Source organism: Trichechus manatus, unplaced genomic scaffold (assembly GCF_000243295.1).
Source record: "Trichechus manatus latirostris isolate Lorelei unplaced genomic scaffold, TriManLat1.0 scaffold00001, whole genome shotgun sequence".
Taxonomy (NCBI): Eukaryota; Metazoa; Chordata; class Mammalia; order Sirenia; family Trichechidae; genus Trichechus; species Trichechus manatus.
In genome coordinates, this window is record NW_004443937.1 from 21,531,948 (window position 1) to 21,539,717 (window position 7,770).

Below are 7,770 nucleotides of genomic sequence, written 5' to 3' on the forward strand. Positions count from 1 at the left end.
ACAAACATACTCATAAAAAAAAAGAGGAAAAACATAAAGTCTCAGCAAAAACAAAACCTACAAAAACAAAAGAAATGAAAAAAAAATCCACAAACAAAAGCAACTCGGCACAAGAGAGTAAGAAGAACAAAGAAAACGTCAGCACCACAGAAAAACAAAATGGAGTCAGTTGACGGGAAGAGGGAGTGAAAGGTCAGTGTTCGCAGGAAACTAACTGAACCAACCTCAAGGCTGTGAGCCCGAACTCTAGTGTTAAGGGCTAAGATTCTGCCACTTGTTCCATGTGGAAAACATTCCTGCATCTCTTAGGGACAAGTCTGTCCCTGTCATTACAGGGAGTGCTCCCAATCTGCCTGAGGTGGAGATTCTAGCTTTGACTCCACCATGGTAACGGCCCAGATTTTGTACCTAGACACCCACCTCAGGCTTTCCTGTGGTCTGGAGGGGGTGCCACCCACTTCTCCCAGGTGGAGCACATGACCAGGCCTAAGCCAATTTTCCTGGGCGTAGGGATTGGTTTCAGGCATGATGAAATGACCTAAGCTGGACCAATCAGAGAAAAGATTAGCTTTTGATAGCAGCTACTAGAAAAGAAACGTACCCCACTGACTTTGAACCTGCAAAGGAACAAACTAGAGATTTTGAGACCATTATGTCACCTTGAACATCAAGTCTGCAGCTGCCAGAGGTCACTATGACAAGCCAGAGAATGAAGCCAACTCTGCAGCAGGCAGAGCCAAGAGGCAAAGATAAACTGAGCCCTGGTAACATCGTTTTACCTCGGGATCTGGCAGTGTATGAAGCCAGCCCCATCCCTAGACTTTTCTGTCTCCTTTTGATACAGCCAGTTTGAGATATGTTTTAAGATCCCTGGCCCACTCACTCTCTGAGAAAAGCTTAGGACTCCTGAGCTTCGCTAATAGGACCACCCATTAGGACCATTCTTGCCGTCCTGAATTCCCAGGAGAGACAAGAGGCTTCTTTGTGTTTATCTTTCTTTAAAAGCTCATTATTGTGCTGTGTCAATATTATTGCATTTCATTCCTCTTTCAGCTGACATTTAGGGAACCCACATACCCTTGCTTGCCTTTTAACTTACCCTAAAATAGAAGGGACTTGAATCACTATTGATTTACTTGATGTTCTTCGCACACAAAATTCATCCCAAAGGCCAGATTGCAATTTATGTCATTTTGAGTTACCCCAACATATGCCTCTGCCATGGCCTTGGGCTGGTAGAGTAAGCGTATCTTTATTTCTGTCATGGGGAACCTACATTCCTGCTGCTCCTGGCTTCCAGGAGATGAGTGGCACTAGTCACCTCTGTTGCTGGCTTTCCAGGGGGAATTCTTCATTTGGCTCCTGTGGTCCCTGGAAGCTCTGATGGCATATGGCCCCCCTGGGAATGATGGGTCTACTTCTGTTCCTCACTGACCATAACCTAAACCAAACTTACAAGAGAAGAGGAAGTTGTGACCTTAAGAATCAACATTGTGTGTGTTTCTTGCAATCTGGACATTTTGTGTGTGTTGGGGGTGGAGGAGGATGCCCTTGTTCTGAAGAATGTGCACTGATGAGAGACCTCTCCTGCAGTCCTGGAGCCTCCCCCATGTGCCAGTTCCCATGGGCCCTCGAGCCTCCAGGAGGAACCCCCTTTAAAACATCTGCCTCAATCTGGTCCCAGACAGAGAGCTCCCTGCTTACCTCTCTCTGCCCCTTAAGCTCTCTGGGAAGCCAGAGAAGATGCTAACGTGGTCCCATCCCACAATTTCACATTGTGCAGCTGTCATTCAGTGGGCTAATATGGGGATGGGAGAGGACCTTCCTTGGCTTTCTCTGAGAGGGTCATTTCCTTTCCTCTTTTGGGGGCCTGGAAAAGCCTTGGGCTGGGCCTCATTCCTCGTGAGACCCTGACTCTCTTGGCCTCAGGGACCTGTCAGAGAACTCAGATGTAGGTGGGGCCCAAGAGGAGGACAGCTCAAAGATAGCTCCAGTTTCTGGAGACTGGTTAACAGAGATCCAGGGTGCTTTTCACAAAAACAGGTTAATCAAGAAATATCCTATCTGCAGAAACTTCCATCTATGAAAAGCCATAATATCAGAAAAGAAACTTCCTCCCCATCCACTGTGGTAGACTGTTTGCAAAAATGGCCATGATTCCACTGTCTTCTCTGTATCAATGTCCCCTTTGCATTGTGACTTTTAGCTCTTCATCCCTTGAATCGGGGTTAGCTTTGTGTCTTGCTTTGACCAATACAATGAAGACGAATAATGGTGTGTCAGTGCTGAGCCTGGGCCTGAAGAAGCCTTGCAGCTTCTGCTCACTGTGAACCCTGCCACCACCATGTGTATAAGCCTGGCCTCATCTTCCAGCGGATGAGTGGCACCAGTTACCCCTCTCACCCCAGTGGACAACCAGTCCACTGCCAGACATGTGTAAAGGCCACTCTAGACTGGCCCCTAGCTGACCATAGATGCATAAGCAATAACAGCCAATATCAACCAAGCCCAGTCAAGTTAAGCAGAACTTCCTAGTTGACCCACGGTCTTGTGAGCAATAATGAAAGACTCCTATTTCAAGCTACTAAGTTTGGTGTTGGGGGACATGTTAGACAGCAATAGATTTAAAAAAAAAAAAAAAAAAAAAGCCCCTCCGCCTTGTGCTCCTGCCTTGGCCCAAGTCTCCAGGCAACAGTCTGGGCCCATAGCATATTGACCATCTGCTCCGGATTCCTATCAACAAACCACCCTATTGACTGTTTTTGCAGTATTGACTGGTCAAGCTGACATGGCAATCACAAAACCTCCAGCAAGGGTGTAATTCCCAGAGGGAAGAGAATTTCCTTTTCTCCTCTATATGACATTTACCTTACAGAAAAATTGACCAGGAAGCCTTCATGATAAGGTACTTCCTTCAGGCAAAGGCACCAAAGAGTTTGCTGTCCCCACATTTGCCCTATTACTAAATCATTGGGTGCAGCTAGATACAATGGGTTTTTGGTTACCAACGGGATTTAATGCACTGGCTGTGTGCACTGGGGAAATTGGGTGGAATTCACTCTTTCTTGGAGCAATGATTAATGGTTCTGTGCAGCATTCATTCACTTGCAAATATTTATTAGGCCCTACTATGTACTAGAGTCCCTGGGTGGTGCAAATGATTAGCACTCTAACTTCTAACCTATCCAGTGGCATCACAGAAAAATGGCCAGGTGATCTGCTTCTATAAAGATTATAGCCAAGAAAACCTATGGAGAAGCTCTATTCTGTAACACATGGGGTCACCATGGGTTGGAATCAACTTGACGGCAACGGGTTTGTTTGTTTGGAGGGGGGATGGTTATTATGTGCTAGAAACTATGCCAAATCCTGAGGACACCAAGATGAGATCATAGAATGGTGGGATACTTAAGCAGATTTAAAAATATAACAATCAGCAGCACTATAATAAATGCCCTAATAGAAGTCTATTGAGGTTCGGGGATGGACAAAGAGAAGAGAGCCCTCACCCTGTCTGCGGTGGGGTGGGATGGGGCAAGGAAGGCTGCACTGAGGAAGAAATATGGAAGCTGAGTCTTGGAGAATGGGCAAGGAGGTTCCCTCAAGATAGGGGGGAGCATGCGTGAGACCTGCCTCTGTTCAACCTCTTCTTGTTTCTATCTCCTACCTACCAGCGCCACAATGCTCAAGTGCTTTTTGAAACATTGAACTTCCACCTCCTCTAATATAGTAGCTGGCATTTCTTCAGTCCTGCTAATGTGTCAGGTACTGGAACAACAGGCAATAACATGAACTAGGGAACAATGTGAACTAGGTCATTTAGGTCCTTTAAGGTCATAAAAGAAGCATGGGGACATTGTCAACTTTCCAGGAGTCTACATGAGTGGCTCTCCAAATTTGAGATAGTGGATTTTACCATTTGGGAGATTTCTGTCCCATCTGGGATCAAAACTATAACCAATGTATTACGCTTTTCCATTGCAAGTGATAGGAAGCCCAATGCAAACTAGCTTAAAAAAAATAATTTGGTTTAATCCAAAATAGATCTAGCTTCAAGTGTGGGTGGATCCAAGGATTCAAACGTTGTGAGAGATCTCTTTCTCCATGTCTTCCTGCTTTCCTTCCAGGTAGCGTTATTCTCAGGCATGTTCTCCCTAAGTGGGGGCACATTTGAACACCAGAGGACCCAGGCTGGCATCCCATTCTCATTGGCCAGCCTGGGTTTTGTGCCCCCAAAACCATTCACCGCCTTCGTTGGCCGAGTCTTGATCAAGTGACGTCCACTGTAACTAGAAAATAATAATTCCAGAATTTGCTTGATTTGTTAGCAAATAAAAACTGTGACCCTGAAAATCTCAAATATAACAACTAATTGTATCAAACCAGAATGACAAATGGAAGAATTCGATTCCTGCATTTAATTGAGAATTTGTTGTGTACTCACTCTGAGAGACACGTGCTGGGTCAGGCTTCTTATCATTGAGGGCCACCATCTATACCAGCTTCCACACCTGACAGAGCACAGCAGCCCCTTTTCCCTTCCCCAAACCCCTAGACTGCCACCCAACTTGAAGACAGCTGAGTTATAGGGTATCAGAATGAAGGAGTGAGGGATTCTGGGAACACATTGATGACAACAACAGTGATGGAGTACCAGACCTAAGCCCAGGCTTCAAGAAGTCCCTCAGGTCTGGGGCCTCTAGGCTCTAAATCAGCCGGTATCAGGTACCAGTGCTAACCATGGCAAGGATTATTTAGGGGCAGGGGATTTCCCTGAGACACCTCATGTCAAGCCACATAGGTGACTACATTTATGTATACTCTCACCTTCTTCAGAGTGAGGCACAAAGAGGAGTGAGGAATGAGGCTACAAATGCTGACTCAGGCTCCAAGGGTGAGAGGTGACACAGGCCTAGCCAGTCAGTTACTGGTAGGATGGGACCCCAGCTCTGGGCCTTTTGCTGGCACTATTCATATAGGGGAGCTCTCTCTTCCTGACATAGTTAACTGTAAGGATTTCTGAGCCTGGAGCTGCATCTACTTTTTCCATTATGTACGAAGGGTCTCCCTGTAGATGAAGCCAACAGAAAGAAAAGCAGAAAGAGACATGGAGGAAAGAGACAGACCCTGAGAACATGATGTTGAACCTCTGGGTCTAGCAAACCTAAAGCCAGAAAACTCCTTGGATTTGCCTGTTATACGAGCCAATAAATTTTGTGTTTAAAACCAGTTTGAATTAGTTTTCTGTCACTTGCAACCAGACTCCTGACTGATACAGTTCCCTTCCCCAGCTAACTCATATTACAGAGGGGGAATATACTTTACACGGAGAGATCTGGACAATCTACCCTAACCAAGGGATCAGGCTTGGCATAGACAGTAGTAGGGTAGTATGACACTATGCATCCCTGATGTGATGCAAAGGAGCTACACAACCTCTTCTTGGGATGTTCTTACCAGAAATATTTAACCTGGATAATCATGAAAAAACAAATTCTATAACATGGATGTTCTGAAGAATAACTGTACTGAAATCTCTAAAGGATTCAGGATCACAAAGAATGGAAGGATCTGAAGAACTGCTTTAATTGGGGAGGACATTGTATAGGACAACTGAGGACATTTGATTATAGACTGTGTGTTGGATGATGTAATTGAAATAAAGTTGATTTTCTTAGGGATGATAATGGTACTGAGGTTGGGAAGACAATTGTCCTTGCTCTGGGGAGACTCTGACTGGAGTATTTAGGAGTAAAATGTCATGATGTTTGCAGCCAACTTCCAGATGGTTTGGTAAAAAAGAAGTGTGTGTATATATTGAGAGAAGGAGAAATATGGAACAAGAGTGGTAAGATGTTCACAGCCAGTAAACTTACCCAAGGGACGTAGAGGTGTTTGTTACACTGTCCTTTTGACAAGAAAAATAAGTTAATATTTTTAAGAGGCTAAAGAAAAGAACTGGGGCTTTAAAGTCTGGCAGTCCTGGCTCTACCACTTCCTAGTCGTGTGAGCTTAAATACATAATTTATCCTCTCTTGCCTCAAATTCTTCACCTATAAAATGGAGAGAATAACAGAATCTACCACATAGATTTGTTGGGAGAATTGATTAAATAAGATAAGTATATGTAAAATGCTTAACACAATGCCTGGCACACAGTAGGTGCTGCTGTCGTGTTGGTTCCAACTCATGGCAACCTTATTTGCAACAGAACAAAACATTGCCAAGTCCTGCATCACACTCACAATCGCCAGCATGTTTGAGTCCATTGTTGCAGCTACTGTGCCAATCCATCTCACCAAGGGTCTCCCACACCCTTGTTGGCTCTCTTCTTCACCAAACATGATGTCCTCCTCTAGAGATTGATCCCTCCTGAGGACAGATCCAAAGCAAATGTGTCTGACAATGTTCTGTTGTAACCCATAAGGTTGTCATTGGCTGGTTTCCAGAAGTAGATTACCAGGTCTTTCTTCCTACTCTGTCTTAGTCTGGAAGCTCCCTTGAAACCTGTCCACCATGAGTGACTCTGCTGGTATTTGAAATACCGGTAGCATATCTTCCAGCATTACAGCAACACGTAAGCCTCCACAGTACAACAGACTGACAGTTGGGTGGTGGGCTCAACAAATAGTAGCCTTTAAAATCAAAACAAGAAGGAGGAGAAGGGGAAGATTAGATGAAGGAGGAGGAGAGGAGAAAGAAGAGGATGAGGGGAACAGGAAGAATGAGAAGAAGGAAGAGGAAGAGGAGGAAGAGAAGAAGAAGGAAGAGAAAAGAGAGGAGAAAGAAGTTGGTTCCCTCCCCCTTCTCCACCTAGTGGCATTCCATCACACCAGTGCATATGACACAATTTGATCAGAGAAAGAAAAATAAAAAAGAGAGGACAATGCTGCCAGGCAAAGCTTCCTACAGGCAGGAAAATCTAGATTAGGGGAAAGGTTTTGTCTCAAAGCTCTCAAGGCTAGTCAACTGATATCCTAAATTATAAAGGCAAAGCATTTTACAAAGCCTTAAATGAATTCAGCTCAGTTGCCACAGCACCCACCTCCCGAATCCCAGAGGACAGCCTGCTGCCAGCCATAGGACCACTGGTTGCTCATCCTCCACTTCCCAGGTGTGGCGACCAAGGAAAACCATCAATTATTAACCTCCTTGGTCCCAAGTCCTCCAGCACAGCTCAGGGGACCCCTCCTCTGACAAACCTGAATATATATGAAAGTTGCCTGTAGCTTCAGAATGCAGAATGTATTCATAAGAGGGCCCTGCCAAGTGCACTTTGGTTCTTTAAGGGTCATTTGTCAACCGAAATTCATTAGTGAGATAGATTTGGTTGGTTCAAGTATCAAGTCCCGTACAGGATCCAGGAGCCCTGAACTGGGTGATGTGGAACCAACCCTGAACCCCTGAGTCTCGCTTGCTCTCACAGGGATAGGCCTTTCAGTTCTCCCCCAGCCATGGCTGGACTTCTCCTGAGTCTTCTCTGGCAGATGGATCTCCATCTGCTCTGCAGACATCACCAGATACCATGATCTACAACTACATTTGTATCTGTATCAATAGCTACATCTATATCTGTGCAATGCCTGCAAAAATGCTGAGAGCTGATCCATAGACACATCCAAACTCCCTGAGGGAATGAATTGCTGGGCCGAGGGCTGTGGGGACCATGGTCTTGGGGAACATCTAGCTCAATTGGCATAACACAGTTTATAAAGACAATGTTCTACCTTCCACCTTAGTGAGTAGTGTCTGAGGTCTTAAAAGCCTGTG